Source organism: Alosa alosa, chromosome 5 (assembly GCF_017589495.1).
Source record: "Alosa alosa isolate M-15738 ecotype Scorff River chromosome 5, AALO_Geno_1.1, whole genome shotgun sequence".
In the NCBI taxonomy this organism is placed as follows: Eukaryota; Metazoa; Chordata; class Actinopteri; order Clupeiformes; family Clupeidae; genus Alosa; species Alosa alosa.
This window is the reverse complement of record NC_063193.1, coordinates 8,124,235-8,149,373: the sequence shown is the minus strand read 5'-3', so window position 1 is coordinate 8,149,373 and position 25,139 is coordinate 8,124,235. Positions and strand designations below refer to the sequence as shown.

General features: G+C 39.9%; 1 long non-coding RNA gene across 1 annotated transcript; it reads left to right on the top strand.

Moving 5' to 3' along the window:
• Positions 1 to 12,561: 12,561 nt before the first annotated feature.
• On the top strand, positions 12,562 to 19,402 carry LOC125294999. The gene is made up of 6 exons (XR_007193614.1): positions 12,562 to 12,641; positions 13,435 to 13,551; positions 15,184 to 15,290; positions 16,614 to 16,691; positions 16,811 to 16,949; positions 19,175 to 19,402. It is a non-coding gene; the product is annotated as an uncharacterized LOC125294999 (long non-coding RNA).
• Positions 19,403 to 25,139: the final 5,737 nt, after the last annotated feature.

Here is a 25,139-nt window from a genome sequence, read left to right as displayed (position 1 = left end):
CAAGAGACAGTTCCTACTTGCCTCAAGCAGTCTGTTATTGTTCCAGTACCGAAAAACAAAAGTCCATCATGTCTGAATGACTACCGCCCAGTAGCCCTGACGTCTACAGTGATGAAGTGTTTTGAGAAGCTTGTGAAAAACATTATCTGCTCATCCCTCCCTGCCTCCTTCGACCCCTCCAATTTGCTTACAGAGCCAACAGGTCTACAGAGGATGCCATCTCAAACCTCATGCACACCACCTTAACTCACCTGGAGGAGGGGAATGGGAATTATGTGAGGATGCTGTTCATTGACTTTAGTTCAGCATTCAACACGATAGTACCTCTCACCTTGGTCACAAAGATGAAGGCCTTAGGACTGAACACCACCCTGTGTCACTGGATATTTGACTTCCTCACCAACCGCTCACAAGTGGTTAGAATGGGGGTCTGACATCTGACTCATTAACCATCAGCACTGGTGCTCCCCAAGGCTGTGTTTTGAGTCCACTGCTGTACAACATCTACACACATGACTGCAAAGCCTACAGTAGTCATACCTCCATCATCAAGTTTGCAGATGACACAGTGATCTTGGGCCTGATTAGTAACAACAATGAACAGTTCTACTTGGATCAGGTTGATGAGGTGGCACAGTGGTGTCAATCTAACAGCTTGACACTGAATATCAATAAAACCAAGGAAATGGTAGTGGATTACAGAAGGCAGCAGCAGAACTACAGTTACACCCCACTAATGATCAGCGGGCAACCTGTAGAGAGAGTCACAAGTTTTAAATACCTTGGTGTCCACATTACTGAAGACTTAACATGGACTGTTAACACTCTATATGTTCTGAAGAAGTCCAGACAACGACTCTACTTCCTTCGTCAGCTAAGGAAATTCAAAGTTTCTACATCCATCATGAAGGCCTTCTACACTTCAGCGGTTGAGAGTGTCCTAACTGGTAGCATCATCACCTGGTATGGGAACTCCACAGTTAGAGATTGTAGTACTCTGCAGAGAGTAGTGGCTCAGCTGAACGTGCTATAAGAACTCAACTCCCTGCTCTACAAGATATCTATTCCAGAAGAGTACTCCTAAGAGCCCAAAAGATTCTGAAGGACTCTTCTCATCCTAACAATGGATTATTCCTACCGCTGAAATCAAGAAGACGCCTATGTAGTCACAAAGCCAGAACTGAGAGACTCAGGAGAAGTTTTATCCCCAGGCCATCCGAACTCTGAACTCACACTATACTGACTTTGCACACATTCACTCCTCAGCACTCTCAAACATTTCCCAACTCTGAACTCACACTATACTGACTTTGCACTCATTCACTCCTCAGCACTCATGACCCCCCCCACACACACACACACACCCACACACACCTACAAGACTTTTAGCACTTTTACATCCCTCTCCCTATGCTACAGACCTTTTATTTATTTTCTTATTTCATCACACGTCAAAACACACACACACACACACACACACATATCTGACTTTCTCCAACTTTTGCACACTTTTTATTTATTATTTTTGATTTCTCCTCCATCTACCCATGTCCTTGATTGCCTAGCCTTTCTGCCCCCCCCCCCCACCCCCATCCCCAACACACACACTTACACCATCACTGTCATCACTTCACATACATACAGCACACTGCTTGCTACAGTAAGCCTCCTCTACATACTTGCTGCACACTGCCCCCCACATACACAGCACATTGTCTTCAGGATCTTCTCCAACACACATCCTCTACATACTTACAGCACACTGCCCCCACCTACCCACACACACACACTACACACACACACACACAGTCACTGCTCCACTCTCCTCCACCCACACACATCTTTCACTGTCATCACTCACATACATTACATACAGTACTCTGCTTGCAATAGTAAGTCCCTGCCCCCCCCCCTTCATACACAGCACATTATTTCATCAGGAAGCTTCTCCAACACACATCCCCAACATACTTACAGCACACTGCCCCCCAATACACAGCACATTGTCTCATGAGGGAAGCTTCTCCAACACACATATTGCACACTGCCCTCTCCCCACATACACAGCACACTATCCCATCTCCCCTGTCATCCCCCAACACACACACCAAGACCCCCATTAATGCACAAATAGGCTGACACCAGACATAATTTCACTGCATTTCTTACTTCCAGTAACTATATGCATGTGACAATAAACTTCCTTGTATCCTTGTATGCTGCAATACCTGTTTTACCCTCTGAATCTTTAGATGCATCTGTATAGACCTGTGTTGTATCATAATACATACTTTCTAGATATTGCTCTACGTTCTGATACACTCCTCCAGATTTAGCTATCTCTTTGGTTTCCATAATCACTATAGGAGAACAAAACAACCAAGGTGGAGTTCCTACCAGGGGCACAGTCTTACTACAATTGATACCATCTATTTCCAATTGGTTTGCTATTTTATTACCATCCCAACCAAAGCTACAAATCTGGGATCTACCATATTCCCAACACTCGTTAAGAACTTTCTTAGTGGGGTGTGATACATCATGTTCCTTTAAATTAATCCAGTAAGCCATACTCAACTTAATACGTCTAAGGCTTAAGGGCATTTCTCCTGTTTCTATTTGTAATGCTGGTATTGAAGATGTTCTAAATGCACCACAACATATCCTCAGACTTTTAGCCTGCATTCTATTGATTTCACCAATCAATGTCTTAGATGCTGAACGATACACAATACATCCATAGTCTAACACTGATCTTGTCAGTGCAATATAAATTCTTTTAAGGGACATTCCTGACGCTCCCCAGTTGTACCCTGACAAACATTTCAAAACATTAATGCCCTTTTTGCACCTCTCATTTATTTTCTGTATGTGTTCCTTAAATGTTAACTTGACATCAAACCACACTCCCAGGTACCTAATAACATTAACTTGTTTTAATGATTGATTATATAACTTAAGTTCTAGTGTGGGATTTATTCTTTTCTTTGAAAAACAAATAAATTGAGTCTTCTCTATAGACAAATGAAAACTCACATGCCCATTTTTCTACCTTGTTAATAGCCAGTTGCATTTTGGTTGTAATATTATCAATATTAGATCCCTTTTACCCACAAAGCTCCATCATCCGCATATAATGCTCTATTAATTCTAATGTTGTCTATTGTATTGAAAACATCATTAATCATGATGTTGAACAGCACTGGACTGCATACACTACCCTGAGGTGTTCCGTTTTCTATTGAATAGATTTTAGAAAAATTAACCCCAACTCTCACTTCTATTGTTCTATCCTTTAAAAAGTCTCTAATCCAGTTAAACATCTTACCACTAATACCCATTCTATTCAGCTTAATTAACAGTCCCTCCTTCCATAGCATATTATACGCTTTCTCTATATCAAAGAATGTTGCTAAGACTTAGTGTTAATTTTGTCACCTATTTTTAATTTAGTCTTAGTCTTAGTCTTGTGACGAAATGTCCTTTTTAGTCTTTGTCATATTTAGTCATTCAAATATCATTTTTGTTAGTCAAGTTTTAGTCGACTAAAAGTCTTGTCATTTTAGTCTAGTTTTAGTCAAAAGAAAACTAAAAGGTATCTTAGTCTTAGTCAGTTTTAGTCAACACATTTTTAGTCTTTTTTTTTTTTAACAAATTATTTCTGATTACCATTTGAGTCAAATAGTGTTTCACACATCTCAATTTTCCAACAATATTGTGTGTCCCACAGGGCTACTCTCGTCTGTTATAATTACTCATTCTGATTTTTTGTCAATCAGTATGTTTACATGCACAGGTAAGTCGAGCTACAGTTATAGCTTTCGGCTGGGATTTGACCATAGACAGTAAAAAGATTTGACTGGACCACTGTCATGATAAGTAGACCACTGTTTCTCAAAGTGTGGGGTCGGGGATCACTGGTGGTCCATAAGCTATCCCAAGTAGTCCGTGAGAAGGCGTGGTAAAATATAATATAGATGAGTTGTTTGCAATATTGAACCAACTTGTATGTAAAAACAGTTCTGCAACACTGTCTATGTAAGATATGCCAGTTTAAATCATACAGTATGAATCCACACAATAAGCAAAGTGCAAAGACAATAAGCAAGGTGGTTCAGTGAGTAGGCCTATTGTGTAGACTAATTATAGGCTACTGTTGAAGTAGGTCTAATCTTTTTTTTTTTTTTTTTTTTAGGGTTAGTTCCTGAAACTGAAAAAAGTTTGAGAAACACTGTCATAGGCCAAAGTATTAATGTTCCGCCCGCCTGCAGCTAGATGGCGATATATGCTCAAACACAACACATTCCCCAAACAGACTCTCCATCTTAGCCATCGCTAACTTGCTAGCGAACTTTCCATATTAGCTTACTTGCTAGCAAACTTTGCATCATCAGTCTAACTAGTTAAATAGTTGACATTACATGATGAACATTTTCGTATGGACATTCTGGGGGATGTTAATTTGTATAAGAGAAGCTTCAACTTCTGGGTATGTAGCATTGTGGCATAAAGCTTAGGTAGTTAGCTTGCTAACTTTAGCAGAAATCTCCAGTGTTCTTGTTCCATGTAGTTTCGTGTTGCAGCCACAGGGTTGCAGCAACAGCACGTAGACTAGCCTACAGGAAAGCTGTTGCGTATGAACTCATTCAGAATATTTTGAAAACATTACAGCTAGATATTCTGTCTTCTCATTTTGTAGACGAAAATGAAGAGATTTTATCTTAGTTTTTATTTCATGCAAAACATTTTAGTCTCGTCTTTTTTCGTCAACAATAATGCATCTTAAGATAGTCTTAGTCAGTGTTTCAGGACATTACTGCCGTATCGTCATCGTCTCGTCTTAGTCATGAAAAAAAAGGTCGTTGACGAACATATTTCCTCTCGTCTCGTTTGACGAAATTAACACTACTAAGACTGATTCTTTACTGACTTGCGCTTTCCTTACTTCATTTTCTAGACATACAACAGGGTCCATCGTAGTACGTCCATTACGGAACCCACTCTGGTGTGGGGAGACAAGACCTCTTTTTTCAATTTCATACATTAGTCTTCTAGTGATAATTTTCTCCATAAGCTTACATAAGTTAGATGTTAATGCTATTGGCCTGTAACTTTTAACTTCAGTCTTATCTTTCCCTGGTTTACATCAAGGTAACTGTCACACTTGTTGAACTCATAGTCCATGAGCCACAGGGGGTCGTCACTACCACTTGGGGAATTCTCACTATATTTTTCTGAAAGCTACATATCACTGGAGTATGAAATGGTTGGATCTTGTAGCTTTGTGGCTGTACAGGCCTTCAAAGTTGACCTCTGATTTGAAAAAAAGGAAATTCCGCCTATTGGCTTTTTTTGTTAAAACACTCATAAGAGCCCAGAAAATAATCCAAACCTTATTATTACTGATGCATATGTGGTGTTTGATGTTGGCATACATATTTTGACTCATTATGTGATTTTGCTCTTCATTTTGGTTGATAAAATTCAAGATTTATGTGCAAAAAAAAAGCTAATTTGAGTTTTCAGAGCAACATGTTATGCCAATACCTGAATGCAGACCTTATTGATCATTACTATTCTACCTTCCTTACTTTCAATTGCGAGAAATTAATGTTAAATGATGACATACATAGGTCTGCAGTACAAATGCAATTTTTTTTTAATTGTAGCTAACGAGTAGGGCTGAAACGATTCATCGAGTTACTCAAATAACTTGATTACAAAAATTACTCGAGGCAAAAACCCTGCCTCGAAGCCTCGTTAAATTCCTATGACGCGCACTATATATTTAGCTGGTGCGATGGCGAAGTCAAGATGTCCATAAATGGCAGAGAATGTCTAAAGTTTTCAAGTAATGTTTTGGGATCATTACATACTCAAAAAGGAAAAGAACAAGCATCTGAACCGAAAACATCCACTTCATGCTTCTATCAATCTATCTAGCCTATATATCTATCTACGTAGCCTATAGCCTACATTGATGTTGGCTGATTTTAATCACATACTGTATTTGTAGCGATGTCGTGATATAATGTTTAGCTTTAATGTTTATAAGTAGTAAACTTATTCACGTTCAATTGCAAGACAGTATTCCTAAAAAAAGAACCCCTTCTTATACACACATGCATGCACCCTCATCTTCTCTCACGCACCACACGCGTGCACGTACACACACACACACACACAGGTTACTAGGTTACCATAGCAAATAGGCTCACCCCAGAAATTATTTTTTAGTAGCCAAATGGTAAAATTATTTATTAGTAGCCTAATGGTACAATTATTTGTTAGTAGCCTAATGGCAAATGCTGCAGGTGTAGAAAATAAAACAGATATTTACTTTGATGTCAGGTCTAGATTACAGCATGAAACTTGTTGTGCATATTAATACATTAAATTGCTTTCCTTCTTCTCCCTCCCAGCACTTCACAGCTTTGTTCGCCCAGCTAAGTCATGCACAAGAGGCTGCAATTTTACAGAGAGCATTTTGAACATTATTTAATTGTTGGCACTGGCTCTTATAAACACTAAATGGGTAAATTGCAATAAATGGGCTTAGATTTGGAGCCAAATGTTGGGAGTTAGAATAAATACCTCTGTGCCAATTGCTTGATCATTTTACAGCCATGTCATTTTCGTTATGCATTATTCGTTTTGGTTGTTTAAAAATGCAAAAAAATAAATATCCGATTAATCGATCGATAAAGTGCTAGATTAATCAATTACAAAAAGAATCGATAGCTGCAGCCCTACCATCATCCCCTCCAACCTGATCACCAAACTCAGAGAACTGGGCATCAATACCTCCGTCTGTAACTGGATTCTGGACCTCCTAACTAACAGACCTCAGTCTGTTAGGTTAGATAGCCACACCTCCTCAACCATCAACCTGAACACCGGCGTTCCACAGGGATGTGTGCCGAGTCCTCTCCTCTATTCCCTCTTCACCTACGACTGCACACCTGTACATGGCTCTAACACCATTGTCAAGTTTGCAGATGACACTACGGTGATTGGGCTCATCAGCAACAACGATGAGACGGCCTACAGGGAGGAGGTCCAGCACCTAACATCGTGGTGCACTGATAACAACCTGGCTATCAACACCAAGAAGACCAAAGAGCTCATTGTGGACTTTAAGAAGTCTAAAGCTAGCACCCACACACCCATTCTCATCAACAGGACTGAGGTGGAGCGTGTCACCAGCTTCAAGTTTTTGGGTGTCCACATCTCTGAGGACCTCTCTTGGACCCTCAACACCTCTACCCTGATCAAAAAGGCTCACCAGCGTCTCTTCTTTCTGAGGTCCATCTGTCTCCTCAGATCCTGGTGAACGTCTACCGCTGCAACATCGAGAGCATCCTCACCAACTTTGTCACAGTTTGGTATGGCAACTGCTCTACCCACGGCCGGAAAGCACTGCAAAGGGTGGTGAAAACTGCCCAAAGCATCACCGGTTCCTCACTCCCCTCCATCAAGGCCATCCAGGGCAAGCGATGCTTGCGTAAGGCGCGCATCATCAAAGACTGTTCTCACCCCAACCACAGACTGTTCACCCCACTCCCCTCCGGGAGGCGTTACAGGTCTCTCCGCATCCGAACCAGCGGGTTCAGAGGAAGCTTCTTTCCCCTCTTTATTTTGTCACCCTACTGAACTCTAGCTCTGCATCCCGGTGACATCCAACAAACTTAGCCCCCATCACCCCCTGCCCCGCCCCCGCCTGATGCCTCCTTGCCTGTGCCTGTTGAGGTGTCCACGACCATGGCAACCTTGACAGGGACAACAAGGAGGACATCCCCTAGCCCCCCAACTGCACTACCCTATCCCACCCATAGTGTCTGTTTATTTACAAATGTACATACTGTAATTACACTTACACTGTACATAGCCATATTCTACTGCTTTTCATCCTGCACATACACTTAGTATTAATACTATTGTAATGTTACTGTTTCTGCACTACAATGGTACTGTTACCACACTGCACATAGTTGTACATACTGTACATATCTGTTTATATGGTTCATACTAAATATCCATATTTATTCAGTTTTTCTGTAATATATTCTGTTAATACACTGCATATATCTATATTGTTCTTACTACTACTATAATGGTACTGCCACTACATTGCTGTTACATGTTGTTCATACATCGTTCATATTACATAGCCATATTTATTCTGCTCTTATAAGGTAACTGCTAATACACTGCACATATTTATATTTAATTTATGCTACTCTAAACCACCTTCTGCAAAACAACTGTATACTACTGTCTACACTGCACTATATTTCTTGTCCTGTCTATGCACCACCTGCCTATACTGTGTATATCACATTGCACTTTTCTGCTTTTTTGCACTTCTGCTTAGACACAAACTGCATTTCGTTGTCTCTGTACTTGTTCTCTGCACAATGACAATAAAGTTAAATATAATCTAATTTAATCTAAACAATTATCTGCCTCTGCTTTGCCTCTTTACGGATCATGCTATGAATAGCAGCAGCAATGTCTGCAAAAGTGGAGACATTGTTATTGACCTTCTGGATCAGAGACATTCCATCAATGATTGTTGCTGTATTATATTCATCTGGAAGATTATCTGATAGTGATGCAAGTTTCTGCAAGTGCTGCTTTAGTGGTTTTCCTTGGGGTCCCCTCAGGTGTCGCCAATGACCATGGTTAAGGTCCAAGAGGGTGACAAAAGACTTCTCTCATGTCCAGTCTTTAACATGATGGTCTTGCCATGTGCCTGTTGTTACGACCCGGTGGGTCTTTGTGTGGTGGCTCCGCCCCTATTGTGCTACTGCCAGTGTTGGGGAGTAACGGAATACATGTACCGGCGTTACGTATTCAGAATACAAATTATGAGTAGCCTAACTGTATTCCGTTACAGTTACCATTTCAATAGTTGATATTTAGAATACAGTTACATTGTTGAAATCAATGGATTACATGACGATACTTCTCTGTTTCATAAGTTTATTCACTCTCTAAATAAATAAAGGCAATTCCATTTCCCAGAAGCTCCTGAAAGCAATCTATGATGAAATTGTTTCCATGTTCTTCATGAGCCACAGGCTCTTCAGTCTTGCACTAGCCTCATATTGCACCCATCAAAACGCAGCCAGCGCGCATTATGGACGCGTCATCGGAGACCCTGAAATGACTGTTTGCACAGCAAATTAGGAGTAAAGTATATAGCGGAGGTAACTCGTGTTCCTCACTGATCGTGGTTCCTGATGTCTGTTCAAAGGATATTTTCCCTAGTATTAATAGCTCAGGCTACTTCGGCCAATCGGTTACACAGTTTGCTAATCAATAAACAAAGCCTAGTTCACATGTTGATTTAGACCTACAATAAAACCCATCTCTAAAATAGGCACTGCATTCTAATTTTTTTATTCTAACTTAAAATAGCTTTATGGCTTATTTTCTTTTCTAATTAGATCTACATTTACGTTTTAAAATGAGTTATGATGCAGCCTCTGAAGAATTATTCTTGCAAGTAGCATATTTTAACATGCGTTTTTCGATTGTCATTACGCGATCACGTTAATTTTGAGAGCACTGATATACAGTAGTCTATGTTTACTTTTGGAGGTCATTTGCGTTCCACCTGTTATATGTGCCCCTCACTTGTACTGGGTTGATGCCACCTAAAATCTCACAGAAACACCTTAATTATAATTTCTGGCTACGCCCTTAAAGTAGCCTATTTTTTTGTTTGTTTTAATTAGCCTAGTCGCCTGCTGTAGTTTTAGTGGTCACCTTGCTAAAGTTGTATCAGGTAGCAGTTGACTTTACATTCTCCTATGTGGGCCTAACACTTCAGCCATTTCGAACAGAAGAACACACCAGAATTAGGCCTGTTTAGTAAGCAGGATTTGATGGCCGCATTCCTACACTTATAAAATGCAATTCAATGCGTAAGTAATCCCAGTATTCAGAATACGTTACTCAGATTGAGTAACGTAATGGAATACGTTACAAATTAAATTTTTTGGGCATGTATTCTGTATTCTGTAACGGAATACGTTTTGCAAGTAACCTTCCCAACACTGGCTACTGCTATCTTGTCTGTCTCCTACAGGCTGCTGAGTACAGAGGTGACGCCTCCTGAAGTTAATTGTCGTGGCCATAAGAGGGCCGGCTCTGGCATGATGTCACTCTCACTCATTTCTCTGGCCTGCTCCGACGAGAGAGCTCGTTGGGAGCTGCCCTGACTCGCTGCCCTTCTGGGGATCTCGCCTCCTTCTGCGTCTCCGTCGCATTATGTTTAGTTTATTCATCTACCCCTAGACACACATTGCACAACACTTTACTTTTGTAACTAAACTGACATTCTCTACTTTTATGTTAAGGACCCGTGTTGAGACCCAAGCTCTTACAGTTTTTTGCCAATGTTTTATGAATACGTTAGCCTGGCTAACGTCAGACCTCATCTCATTGAGATGGGGTCTGGGAACTAGACATTCATTTTCTCGTATTTGAAACGTGGTTTACGAATGCCCAGAGCCGTTTATTGGGCGCTACGAATGTCTATCAAATGCGTCTTTACGTAGCTCATAACGGCTCCGGTGTGTCGTCATCGTCTTGCTGCCCTCCCTCCGTTCTGTGATTGTTCCCCTAACTGAGGCGAAAATTTGCTCCATGGAATCCAGGCTGCCTAGCAGCGTGAATAAAATCGCGCTCGTAAGGCAGCATGGGAAAACCCAGGCTATGAATATGTACTGTAGCCTACCACTTTGTTGAATAGAAGACAATAAATTGTAATGCCTAGATGTGCTGCCTTTTCGTAGCTCCTTTTAAAAACATGTTCATATGCTAGCATCATGTGTAAACTGGATATGGGGTAAGGTTTAAGTCACACCAAACGCAAGATAGGCTAGGCCTACGATAAATTATTTGAGGGATAAAGTTTGTCAATACACTGGGTGAAAAGGTTCTGAATCAGGGGATATACTGACCGGATGTTTTTATGACATGCAGCATATCAGGAGCATCTTTGATCATATCCTGAGTTTTTAAGAATCAGTGAAAATATTGATTTATTTTGACTCCTGATTTGCCAATGAGATATCAGGGGTATGTATACCCAAATCACAAGTCACACACACCATTGGATATCTTTGGGTAGGTCTCCACCCGCTATCATATTAGATATCAGCCTAGGCCCAAGATCTGCCTTATTAACAGTCACGCATGCCCTACGCCCAAAACGAACCATAAAACATCACTGATAGGCTGTTTGCCGTTTGATTTCTATCTAATTTCGGGACATTCAAAAATAGACTATTTAAAGACTACTTTGTTCAGGCCAGGGCTAGCCTACTTATCTAATTATTTTGGTTATGGTTCAATTTCAATGATATCTTTGAGATTTTATAGTTGCTGTAGTCTGTAGGTCTAATATACTTTTTATGTATAATATGCATGAGATCTGTTGGAGGAATAAAGTTCACATTTTAAATTATGTGCTTTCCCGTCGTCCCCAATGCTGTCTGCCAACTTCGGTTAAGCTGGAGTTGTCACATAACAACAATACAAAGTTAAATTTAACAGTAAACAATTTAAAAAGTTGGTAGCCTAGGCCTACATTAAGAAGAATAGCAATAATAAACAACAATTCAATCAATAGCCGAATGAAAATAAATAAATACTATAATATATGCTACAAACCATAACACATAAGAAAGGCTTATTAAACTTGTTAAAATTGAGCATCTATAATTTCATACTATTTTAACATTACAAGCTATGGCTTCCTTGTGGGCCAACGTGACAATGGATCAATCATGTTGTAAACGTGGGTCTGATAAAACCAATGTTGATTTAATTAAGAAACTGGGCTTCAAACCACTAATGAGTAGCCGTTTGAATTTTGCCATGCATGTGAACATATGTTGTCTGTGAATTTTTAATATAAATTTTCGTGTAAAGAATGGTACAATTGAGCGGGTAGAAGTTTGATGCGGTTAAACTTTGTGTGAGAGCACTTTGTGGACTACAACTTTCCGCTAGACGACAGATCACTAGTTTCCCATAACAACCATCAGTTGGTCGAGATGTAGAGGGTTATTAAGATAACTTAATAACGACTTTGAACACAGTGAACCATACAACTTTACAATCACACTGTATCGTAGTGTTAATGTGTTGAGTGAAGCTAGACATGTTTCAAATATTTTTGTTACCATGTGTGTTTATTCCTGCCGTTACAAAAACTAGCATCTCAGCTAATGTTAGCGATTAGCTCACGTCACAAGCGACATGTAGTCTTTCTCGTTATGTCTTTTCCACAACTGATAGCCGAAGAATCATATAATATACTGTCAAACTCGTAACATGAAAAATTATATTAAAAATTCACAGACGACATATGTTCACATTCATGGCACAAATCAAACGGGACCAGAAAATAATTATTTTCTCACATTCACTTGCATTGACGATTTTTCAATCTAGAGGTCCACTGGGGGTTTAGCGGATGGGCGGGACTTACCAGCTCTATACCCATCCCCCACCCCTGACTGACTTTTCAACCAACTCCTGCCACTGGTGGTGACTTCAACCGTAATTTTTCTGTCATGCATCTGACTGCAAGCTGTAGAAACTCTGCCATCATCATATCCAAGGTAAGAACTACAGTACTTTTGTATGCCAATTGAAAACTGGAATTAATTAGGAAAATACTGTTTTTATATTGTAGCTCTAGCATTAATGTTAACCAAAACCGTTTGTTAACCGTCATGTTAGAATTAGCTAACGTTTGCTAGCTAGCGAGCTAACATCGCTAACGTTAGCTGTAAATGTTAACTTTTCAACTAACTAACTTAACCATTGTGTGGAATATCTGGAATGGTAGTAATATCATATCCAACAATAAGTCTGTCTGAGATTTCGTTATGGATGTAAAGTTTTAGTTTGAATGAAATGGCCAAGGCTATCAGGCACGCGTACGTTAGCTAACCTAGCTATAACTTAGCCTACATTATAGTGGCTGCTAATGACCATGCAGGCTAACGTGAACAGGGGGTTGACCTACCTCAATATGATGCCGACAAGTCAAGGGATCTTTAGTTTGTGAAGGGTAACGTATAGTGTTATATTAAGCCATCCTTACACCAGAAGACTTGACCAGATTTGGGTAAGATTATTGAAAGATTGTAGTCTTTTGAGTAAAGCTTGAATGGGGGGCATTAGTTAAAAAACTCCAATCTTTCCCAAATCTTGTCAAAGTATTCTGATGTAGCATTAGGCAAAATGTTCTTCATTTCATAGCCCTTATTTGGTTGTACCTGACTTGTACCAAGGCATGTGTTTATTTAAGATGCATGTGAGGGCAGAAGTGCTTCAGTGATGGTCTTTTCATGTTATGTGTATTTTGCAATTTATTCATCTTAATTTACCTCTATTCCCTGTTTGCAGGCAGTGAGTTGTGAGGACCACTTCCCTGAGAACACTGAGTGCATTCTGGAATATTCCAAATGTGTGCCACTTCCATACAAAAGAAGTTCCAATCCCGCAAGAGAGTTCACTCACCAGGTAGAGAGAGACAGACAGACAGACACACACACACACACGTAGAATAGCAAATAACATTATAATGTGTGACCAGGCATGGCAAAACCAGGCACAAATCTCCCCAGAGACATTTTGAGTTATTCACATATTCTGCAAACAGTGAGGCATAAAGACAGTGGTAAAAGTGGCTAGTGGACAGACAGTACCAAACATGGAGGGGGTGAAGAGGCAGACAGACTATGCAGAGAAGTCTCTCTCTCCTCTTCCCTTAAGTGAGGCATTGAACAGTTCAATGGCCCTGGGGAAAAATGACTTTCTCAGTCTGTCAGTTGTGCAAGGCAGTGAGCGAAGTCTCCAGCGGTGCAGGCTCTTCTGCTTAACAATAGTGCTGTGGAGTGGGTGACACTCATTGTCCAAGATGTTGATCAGTTTGTTCAGGGTCCTTTTGTCAGATAGTGAAGTGATGCACTCCAGTTCAGCTCCCACTACAGAGCCAGCTTTCCTTACCAGCCTGTCAATTCGCCCTGCATCCTTCTTCCTTGTGCTTCCTCCCCAACATACTACTGCATAGAAGAGGACGCTGGCAACAACAGACTGGTAGAACATCCTGAGGAGCTTACTGCACACATTGAAGGACCGCAGCCTCCTCAGGAAGTACAGCCTGCTCTGCCCTTTCTTGTAGAGTGCATCAGTGTTGGCTGACCAGTCCAGTTTATTGTCCAGGTGGAGACCCAGATACTTGTAGGTGCTAACCACCTCCACATTGACCCCATCAATGGGGACTGGTAGCAGCGCAAACTAAACAAACATGAGATCACGTTTGCAAACCCTGTTAATTTGAATGCACACACGATAAGGCACCCTGCCATCAGTCAAAACAAGACATTCTCGCATTATTCAAATGAATTGCCCACCGAAACTATCTGTAATGGGTTTTGGCTAGTAGCCTATGGTGCCAATAGATAACGACAGTAGGCCCACGTTAGCTAGCAGCGATGGATAAAGTTTCTAACACACAAACTTTATCCCCGTCAAATGTAACTGTGGAAATAGCATCTGATATCTTACGATCTAGTTCCTCTGCTGCCAGACCGAGAGATTCTTCCTCGTTGTAATTATCTTCGGCTAAGGTCAGCTCTAGATTAGGGATGTTCTCCAATGTAATGAAGTCGCCTTCATCATCAGATTCAGGTCATCTGCAATCCGCTGTGCTTTGTCCATCTCCATTCCAATTGTAAACAAACAGCATGTTGGTTCAGTAAGTAGCCATGAGGTTACTTCTAGCATACAGCTGATTGGCGACAAAACAAAAGAGCACTAATAGTCACGCCCAATTCAAACGCTGGTTTACTTCCTGAAACTTAACCATTTTCAAAGACAAAATATACACTTTTAAAGCAACCAATGCTGTTATCTGAAACATGGAATTGCTTCTTTAGGACTTCAACTTGCACATTCTGCAAAAAAACCCAAAAATAACAAATTTTGAAAAAAAAAACCTTCAAAGTCGTTTTTCGCGACTTGCGTCTCTGCGACTTGAGCCTGGTTTTGCCATGCCTGGTCACATTTGTGTGCAATCTGTGCATGTGTTTGTGTCTGTTACTGTGTTTAGCTTATCCTTTTGTATGTGTCTGTTTGTTGTTATGACTGTAGTGGGCTTCATCAACAGACCAGGGCAAAGTCAGTCTGTCCTGCTACAGTGTACTACTACATGCTACTTGACTATGTCTGGAAGCCATGGCTGCTGCCCTCAACATGCTGTAAGTGTTTGTGTGTTTTGAATGAGGGCTATGGGGTATGTCACTGTGCACACTCTGGGCTGTATTTTGGGTCACCAGTGCATGGCGTAATACTAGTTATTCACCCGCGCAAAGTTGAATTCGGTATTTTGCACGTTTATTTTTTAAGCATTACGCCCAGGGGTGTGGCAATTAACAACCTAGGGGAGGGGCCCTAGCGGCGTTGTCTACAAATCGCTATCATACACCACCTAAACCTGGTCAGAAGTCATTGGCGAGTTGTTCATATGCTATTTTAAGAGCGCATGTCACCAGTCATATTGGAAGGTGCACGCACCATCCTTCTATCATTCATGAACGCACACCAGCGCACGTCCATGCAAAGCATTACAAATTGCACAATTACAATGGGAAACATAATTAGAACAAAGATATTACGAAATACTGTACATCTCATAATGAGTAGTTCTTTCAGTAGTAATTCACCATCATTTGCAAATTGGTAATGACGGTTAAAAGTGATTAGGGGAGAGGCGAGAGACACGTATGGAGCACAGCTGAAGATGCACTGTCACGAGATATAAGCAACTCCTCTGCAGGATAACTGTTGTTTTATTCAGTCATTTGAGCAATATTAGGGTAAGTGTTGCTTTTTCCAGCCTATGTTTTCGGTGGTAACCCATTGTCAGTCAATAGTGAAAGTAACTGCATATAACTGTCTTGTCGTTGACTGACTCCTTGGTGAAGTTAGTTTCACTTTGCCAATGAGTTCAAATAGACGAGTGCAAATGTGTGAAAGCTATGCTAGGTTTTAGTAAAGCATGGTTTAAGAATGACTATTCTAAACGGTCTCGCAAGCAGCCTCCTTCAAATGCACCGTTGAATACCAAAATACCGATGCATTTATTTGACATATCGCTAGCGTTCTGCCATAAAGGAATGACAGATGTCATTCTCATTGGTTTAAAATGATGTTACGCCCCAAACACACCCATATGATTAAAAAACCTAGGAACACCTTGTTTAGCCATAAACTCCCACGTTTGATAACTTAAAACCCCTCCCAATGTGAACTGGACATCCTACTAAATTTGAATAGACTTTTGACGAGTGACGATGCACTTTAGAATGTCATGATAGGGCCCTCTAATTTGTTTGACAAATGTGCAATGTAATGCATTAATACAGAAACTAATCATCATTATTGTAGCTTTTTATAATAGTCTTAAATTTTGAAGTTTAGCCATGTTTACCATTATGTTGGTGGTAATGTAAATAGTGTGTTGAATATATGCCAAACTGAGCATAATCATAGTTTTGTTAAATCTTATTTTCTATTGACAGAAACTGAAACCCTCACAAATAAAATCACAAATCAAGAATTAACATTGATGGTGATGGTGGCAAGGGTGCCTTCATAAGGTAATCATAATTTTTGTTTGTACACCTGATTGACTTACCAACTTATTTTTTAATGCTTTGATTTTTATCTTAATCAACAATAACATAATGTATAGCAATTGCTGTTTTATTTTTTTTAGGTGCCATCCAGCAAGTCCCAGCCTGGAGCCAGAGGCTGGCACTGCACGTCAGATGGGGGATGATCTATGTTAGGCATCAGAAAGGTGGTTTAAGCAAGAAGGCAAGAGCTTCTGCAGACACTCAGAAGGGCTGAAAAAGGTGACATATTTCCGAAAGATGCCCCAATCATCAGTTGCCGCCTGCCTTCTAAAACCTACTATTTAGTGATCTAAATCCATTATGTAACTCGTTAATGCTGCGGCTGAACGACAGTCTGAAAGGCACACTTGGCATCATTGGATTTCACACGTGTAAAAGAAAAGCTAACTTTTATGCACAAGCTACGTTTTGCACAAGCTACGTTTGATACTTTTTCTCTATGTCTAAATGTTCACTCCTTGCATGTCTAACTTGCATTTTACAATGCAGGGACTGTAACTACAGTTATACTAGTTATAAATACAGTAATCATTACTTTATTTAGGCAGAATAAGTTTTTTGTGGTTTCCAAGCTCATTAATGTTAACGTTAGCGGTCTTCCACTGATATTCATGGCATTAGCAATTGACAATTCTTTTCTCTCAAAAATATTGTTACCTTATTCTGACTACCATTAGGCGCCATGACTTAATACAGGGCATCTGAACACACAAAAGAATTTTTGATAATTTTCATGACAATTTGAAATTTTTTTGAAATTTGAATTTTTTTTTATTTTAACACCCATGTGTATTCCCGGTCTCAAATATGACCGGCCATTAGAAATGAATGGGTGAGAAAATGGTCAGTGTATAAAATTGAATCCAGACACATACTTATTGATTAGATGGACTGTATGTGTGCTTCTGTACATTAAAACACCCTCACTCCCCCTCTTTGCTTCTATGCCAGCCCCCACTGGAACCTTTCCCCAATAGAATCTTCCCCTTTCTGACTTGCATTAGCTCAGGTCAATGAGGCCTACAGGCCATAAATAGCTAATGGAAGTTCAACAGGTTATATCTATAGAACACACGTTCATACAAAGGTCTATCACAATATTAGATGATAATATATGTGCTACGATGGATTTATAACAACTTTGGGTGCTGAGATATCATGCAAAACATGAGTACCTTGTCTCACCCCCCACAGCACAGACAATCTCTACTCTTTAAAAACAGCCCCTACAAGATTCTTAGCAATTCTGACCTTTTGACGATCGAAACTATCTCAGGAACAGAGATATGCCCCAAACAGCCCCTACAAGATTCTTGGCAATTCTGACCTTTTGACGATCGAAACTATCTCAGCAACAGAGACATGAAACTGCCCCAACTGGTCCTTGACAATTCAAGAACTTCAGTGCATTCTCCTCCAAGCACTTTGGGATGCCTGGAGCCATAGTGCTCATGTCCCCAAATATGTTGCTGGATGTATTGTAAGCCATTCTAAGCTGTTACACACGCCAAAGCTGTTTTGTCATTCAAAATAGGGTATTGGTCTTCACAACTGAACGTAAATGCCCCCCCCCCCCTTAACAAATACATCTATCCCTCATGTTATGTTGGTGTCTTTCTGCTCCTCTCGTGTCTACTGAGAATGCTGCGGAATGCTGCGGGAACTTGAATTTGCGAGTAAACACTTGTTAACCTCACCTCAGCAAGTCTTTCATTTAACCCACCGAAGGCAAGAGAAAAGTAGCCTAACAATATGATGTTTTACCTTGAGTTTATAGTCAGCGAGAGTGTATGTGGCCCGTACTTGTTAGCTAAGATTTTCTTTTTTTCCTTGGTCATATCGCTGCTGCAGGCCATAACAGAAAGTGAGAGAGATAAAGCCCGCCCTCAGAAACAACTGATAGGTAGGTCTTCAAAAATAGCACAAAGAGAGGTAAATCACTTGTCTATAAATCTCGCATGAAATCGACTAGTCTCACTCCAGACTATGGGAAGTTGACCCCCCGAAAAAAAAAAAAAGCCTTCGGATCTACACGATTCACGTGAATGACATATTTTGATTCAAAAATGGCGATTTTCGGCAAAAGGTGACTAGTTTGCAGGTATGTAATTAAAAAAATGAGGAAAAATCCAGCCTTTAAGGACAACAATTTTCTTTGTGAACGGATAATGTATCGTAAATAAATAAGTGTTCCTTAAAGGTTGGATTTTTCCTCATTTTTTTTTTTAATTAAGGCAAGATCAGATGATTTTTAAATGTATGTGTATGCTAAGGTTATGTAAACCTATGAGCACAACTGTAATACATATCTCCATTACTTCTAACTATTGCACCCGACTTCTAGGCTGCTATTGTGGGTTTGCTTTTATTTGTCACACAAGCTGAGTTAATTATATTCATGGACAGGGTCAATTGTAACATATGCTTTCTTTCTCTTTTTACAGACACCTGACTTTTACTGCCAAAGGGACCATCAGAGCACCTCTCCCTACCCTGCCGGACATCTATACCAGAACAGTACGGACAAGGGCCCAAAATGTTTTAAAGGACATTTCACGCCCAGACTATGGACTGTTTAAACCACTGAGGTCAAGCAAAAGTCTCTGTTCTCACTCGAGGCAGGTCATTGAGAGGGGGCGAGTGTCACTGCGTAAGCCCCCTACTGCAGACGAGAAAGCCATGTTGATTTGAATATTGATTGATAAATACAATAAAGGCCAATGTAACACATTTTATTGCCTGTCGTATATGAATTTTCATGGTAAAGTAAAATAAGTCATTGGGATTTAGCAGGTGTAATTCAAAGTAAATAATGTAGTTAAGTGTAAAATTAATATGAAATATAGCTGCAAGCAGCAATGAAGGGGCCAAGCAGATAAGCAGTTGAGCAAGAGTTGGGATTGGACTGGACTTGACTGTGTTGTGTTAGATTGGATTGGAGTTGATTGGATTGGATTGGACTGGACTGGATTCAAAGGTCACCGAATTTATTGTGTGTCCTTAAGATGTACTCCTAAGACCACATACCAAGTTTGTTTTAAATCGGTGAAAGTGTTGATAATTATAGCACCCCTAGTGGTCAAAGGTCACCAAAATAATTGTGCAGTCTTAATATGGGCAAGTTCAGTTTCAATCAGTGAAAGTGTTAATAAATATAGCGCCCCTAGTGGTCAAAGCACACCAAATTAAGTCCACATACTAAGTTTGGTTGCGATAGGTGAAAGTGCTAGTCATACTGCCCCTAGTGGTCAAATGTCACCAAATGTATTGTGGGTCCTTAGGATGTGTTCACGAATCAACGTACCAAGTTTGGTGTCAATACGAGAAAGTCTTCCTAATTATAGCGCCCCTAATGGTCAAAGTACACCAAATGCATTGTGCGTCCTCAGGATCGGGTCCCTAGTCCATGTACCAAGTTTGGTTTTGATACGTAAAGGCGTTACTGAGATATGAGCTAATTTCCTGTATCTCTAGCGCCCCCATAGTGGTCGAAGATCACCAAATGTATTGTGTGTCCTCACGATTGGGTCCCAAGACCATATATCAAGTTTGGTTTCCATATATGAAAGCATTGCTGAGATATGAGCCTACTTCCTGTGATTATAGCGCCCCCCCCCTAGTGGTCAAAAGACTCCAAATGTATTGTGCATCCTCAGGATGGGGTCTCAAGTCCATGTACCAAGTTTGGTTTAGAAATGTGTAAGCATTGCTGAGATATGAGCCTACTTCCTGTGATTATAGCGCCACATAGTGGTCAAAATTTACCAAATTTCTTGAGCCTCCTCCTAATTGGGCCCTGAGCCCATGTAACAAGTTTGGTTTTGATACGTGAAAGCATTGCTGAGATATCCCTTCACTTCCTGTTTGGTGGCTTTGCCGCAATTTTGATTGGCTGTTACAGGCGAACGGTTTTAGGTTTGAAGACAAAAAGGGATAACTTTTTTGAGGCTTGGACCGAAGATTATGTGTGTCAAGTTTGGTGTTAATCGGACAAACTTTGTGACCTGTGAAAACTTTCAGGTGTTTTTGATTAAATCCAATATGGCGGTTGGATCAATTACGTTGACGTCACAAATTCACATCTGTCGGACTTAGGACCTCCCACAGTATTAACAATCACAATTAGTAAGTTTTAATTCCAAACACAACACCCGTTACAGGCCAAAAGTAATTTTATTTATTGAGCCTCCTCCTTATTTGGTCCTGACCCCATGTACCTAGTTTGGTTTTGATACGTGAAAGCTTTGCTGAGATATCACTTCACTTCCTGTTTGGTGGCTTCGCCGCCAATTTTAATTGGCTGTTACGGGCGAACTGTTTTAGATTTGAAGACAAAAAGGGATAACTTTTTTGAGGCTTGGACTGAAGATTGTGTGTCAAGTTTGGTGTCAATCGGACAAACTTTGTGGCCTGTGAAAACTTTTAGGTGTTTTAGATTAAATCCAATATGGCGGAAAATCCATCATGGCGGAAAATGACGTCATAGGGTGCGTTGAACTCGTTCTAAGGATTCCAACGATACCTCATATTTGACAATCGGGCCAACGGGTCAAAAGTTACTTGCATGAACGCACGTCCAACTTTGGCCTGTTGGTGGCGCTAGAGTGCTCGAGATGCCGACTTGAAACTTGGTGAAATTAATCATGGGACTGTGCTTAATTTGTGTGCCAAATTTTACAACTTTTTACCAGACGGTTCTATGGGCCGTTTTTGTGACGTTTTTTGCTTAAAAAATAAAGCCAAAATACGTCCGTGTATTTAAGGATTTTAACCACATGCTGTGAAGTTACATGCAGATCTCTTTTACGGAGGAAACCCATGCTAAAATAAAACTCTGTAGTCACGAATTTGATCGTGTTGGTATGAATATATGTTGTAGTATGTGATTCCTACAGTGTAAAAAAATATACTAACATCTTAGAAACTTTGTAAAATTATTGAAATAGGTTAAGAAAGCCACCGCTAATGGTGATTTCAATGGTTAGATTGATTTGTTTAGATCCAGTGAAATTGCTGCCTTGGCAACGCTACGTCATGGCTTCGGTACTCTATTAACGTTTTTCATGTGACGTATTCTAGGTTCTATAGCTTTGTTTACATCCACCTGGTAGGCAAGGGACAAGTTGAACCCATTGAACATCGTTGTCTGCAGGGATGGGCAGTATTTCTAATACATGTATTTAAAATACGTATTTCAAATACAAAATACTATTTTGTAATTTGTATTTTATTGAGATGATGAAAATGCCTTAGAGTATTTTTGTATCAAAATACTTCAGTGTTGTGTATTTTTGTATTTTCAAAATACTGTAAAATACTTTCTGTGAAACACTGTGATGACATCTATCTAACTATCTATAAAGCACAAATTCTCTGTCTCTATCTGTCTGTGGCACCCTTGCATGGTCAAGCCCCTCTGCTCCAGTAGAGCATTTATTTTCCTTTGCTGGACTGATTAACAGGCCCCATAGGCGTCGTCTGAATGCAACACTGTTTGAGAAGTTAGGCATCAACTGAGGAGACACCACTAGCTAAGGTTACACACACTACTTTGTTTACACAAGGACAGCACAAGGACTTCGCAAGTCCTCTTTTCTCTGTTTTACAGGGGTTTTTTTTACCTGTGAAATATTTCAGTGCTATGGTGACTTGATCATTTCCTACCTCAAACAAGGACATTACCAACCTCTTGCACATTTTGAATAAGAAATTATTGATAATGTCATAATTATTGGCTTCTAATTGGCTTAACTGATTGGGTGGTATATGTGACAACCTGATTTTTATTTTTTATTTTGTATTTACATTGGAAGAGGTTGTGCACAAAATTATTCAACTGATGAAACTCACCATACAGTATGTGTGGTAGTGATGGTGTTAAATAACTAGGTTAAAATGCTACCTAGTTTAAATTTCTAAATAAATCATCCATTTGGATAGCCTGACGAGCCAGACCCACATCAGGATGTAGGGTCTGGGAACTCACCATTGGCAGTGCTCAATCCGAGGGGCGGGATAACCTGTTGTCTTTCAAATTCCCTCTGCACGCAATAGGATAGCGCTACAACTCATGAGCCCCATGTGTTTTGCCACCAGCGAAGCTAGTTGGCTAGTTGATCAAACTTTTGGCAACTTAAAAAAAAGCTTAACTCTAGTTGCGCTGTTCGTCAGCAGCAGCAATCATCTTTGTTTTCAAGTAGCAGGAAATTCACGCGGAACCGTCGCAACTCTGCCATCATTATGTTAAGCTTGTCCACCAACTCTATACACGATGTAATTGTCCTGACAGAAGTTTGTTTTTTAAAGCTTGCAAGCCAACAGAGAGTTGCTAGACTACCCTGGCTGCAAATTACATTTACTGCCGCTAGGGTGCGTTTAGATTTCTAGGCTACCATTTAGATAGTTTGTCTTTGAGTTATTGTCACTGACTCATAGTGGGCAATCTACACCAATAGAGTAAATAAGGAAGGGTTCCTTGAGTTACCGAACATTTCCCAGGGCAGAGGTTTATATTGGGATGTCTAACATGAGGGGTCATCATATCTAATCTGTTGACTGATTATGGAAGGAGTCTCTTGCTTTCAGATGTTTTTCCAGGTATTGTACAAGTGAAGGGATAGACGAAAAAGGCTTTTAGAAAGAAGTATTTTGTAGTATTTTGAAAATACAAAAATACAGTATTTTATTTTGATAAATTTTTTGGCTGCTGTATTTTGTAGCTTATTTTGATACATTTTTAAGGTGGGTATTTGGTATTTTATTTGAAAATACATTTTGATGTATTTGTGCCCATCCCTGGTTGTCTGCAGCTGCCTCTCAGTAGGCTACATCTCTGTATTTCAGCAATGTCAACATTTCAGGCATCAATAAAGGTGATGATGAAACGTTATCCCATTGTTCAATATTTGATAGCCTGTCACAGGAACGTTATTTCGCTAAAATCGCCCTTATTTGGTGCATTTGGCTAGCCTAATGGTACAGTAGCCTAACTTTTTTTCTCTGTTCAAAACTCGGTTTACACAAAGACGATAGACTTTCTTAGAAGCTGTGAAATTTGGCCAGAAAGGAACATGTCTTCCCTCTGAAAGTTGACACAAAATCAAACAACATTTAATCATTGTTAGGTTGTTGCTAGGGTGTCCATGGTGGCTACTATCAGAAATAAAGGAGTTACTACAGTGGTTTGCTAGTATAATCATGTTGGTTGCCAAGGGCGTAGGTTTGGTCTCAGCTTTGGTGGGGACACATCCCCAACTCCTGTTGTCACAATACCAACATTAGTGTTTCAATACTAAGTGAAGAATCTCAATTTCGATACTTTTGCGATTTTTGTAAAACTTGATTTGGTTTGTGTGATTTGTGAGATCATTCACATCAGTGGCAATCACAGAATTTGATTGACCCTCCACACACACACACACACACACACACACACACACATAGAAAGTGATGGTTGTCATCAGTGTTGGGCAAGTTACTTCAAAATCGTATTATGTATTACTCATTACTGTCATTTCAAAATAATTTGTTACATTATAATATGTATCTGAATTGTAAGGCATTACACTACTATTGTATTACTTTTGAGTTACTTTCACCAAAATATCTAGAAATATAAATTTGGAATTCTAAATGCAGTTTATTATGCTCAATGCAGCTCATTGCACTTCTAATGGAGGGTGATGTGGTATAACATAATGACTGAGCTAGGCTTAAGGCAGTAGAATACAATAGGCACAGTGATGGCTCATGATGTAATACAAGGAACAATCATAGCCAGAATTTTGTTAAAAGCAGACCAAAGGTCAAAGTCTGGTCAATTGTGATAGAAATGCTGTAACTTTAGGCTTAGGCCTACTCATTAAAATTAACAGAGAGCCCACTACCTGTATATTGCAACCCAAAACTTAGACATTTCTGAAACATGTAATATGTATTTCAAATACAAAATAGTATTTTGTCATTTTTATTTTATTGGGTTGAAGGAAATGGCTCTGTATTTTGTATCAAAATACTTTTTTGGTGTGTATTTTTGTATTTTAAAAATACTGCAAAATACTATGTGAAAAACACTAAAAAAAAGTTACTACTTGATGAACTAGATGTACCGCATAGCGGTACAAAATATGACCGCCACTCAGTCCTGTACATCCATTCCACGAAAATAAATCACACTTCAATTTGTCTCCATCTTTTACTCCATCCCCCACTCTTGAAACTTTTGTGTATGCTTGTTTGGCATGCCTGAGTGTGTGTGTGCGGCTGCACAGAAAGTAGCCTACTTGTGCTGAAAAAAGGTGAATAGATTGTAGAATAGCCAAAGAAGATGTAGCATTGTTATAAAACCTTTAAAATCTCTAAACAATCACAAGTAGGGCAGGTCATCACAGTTCATCCATTGCAACTGGA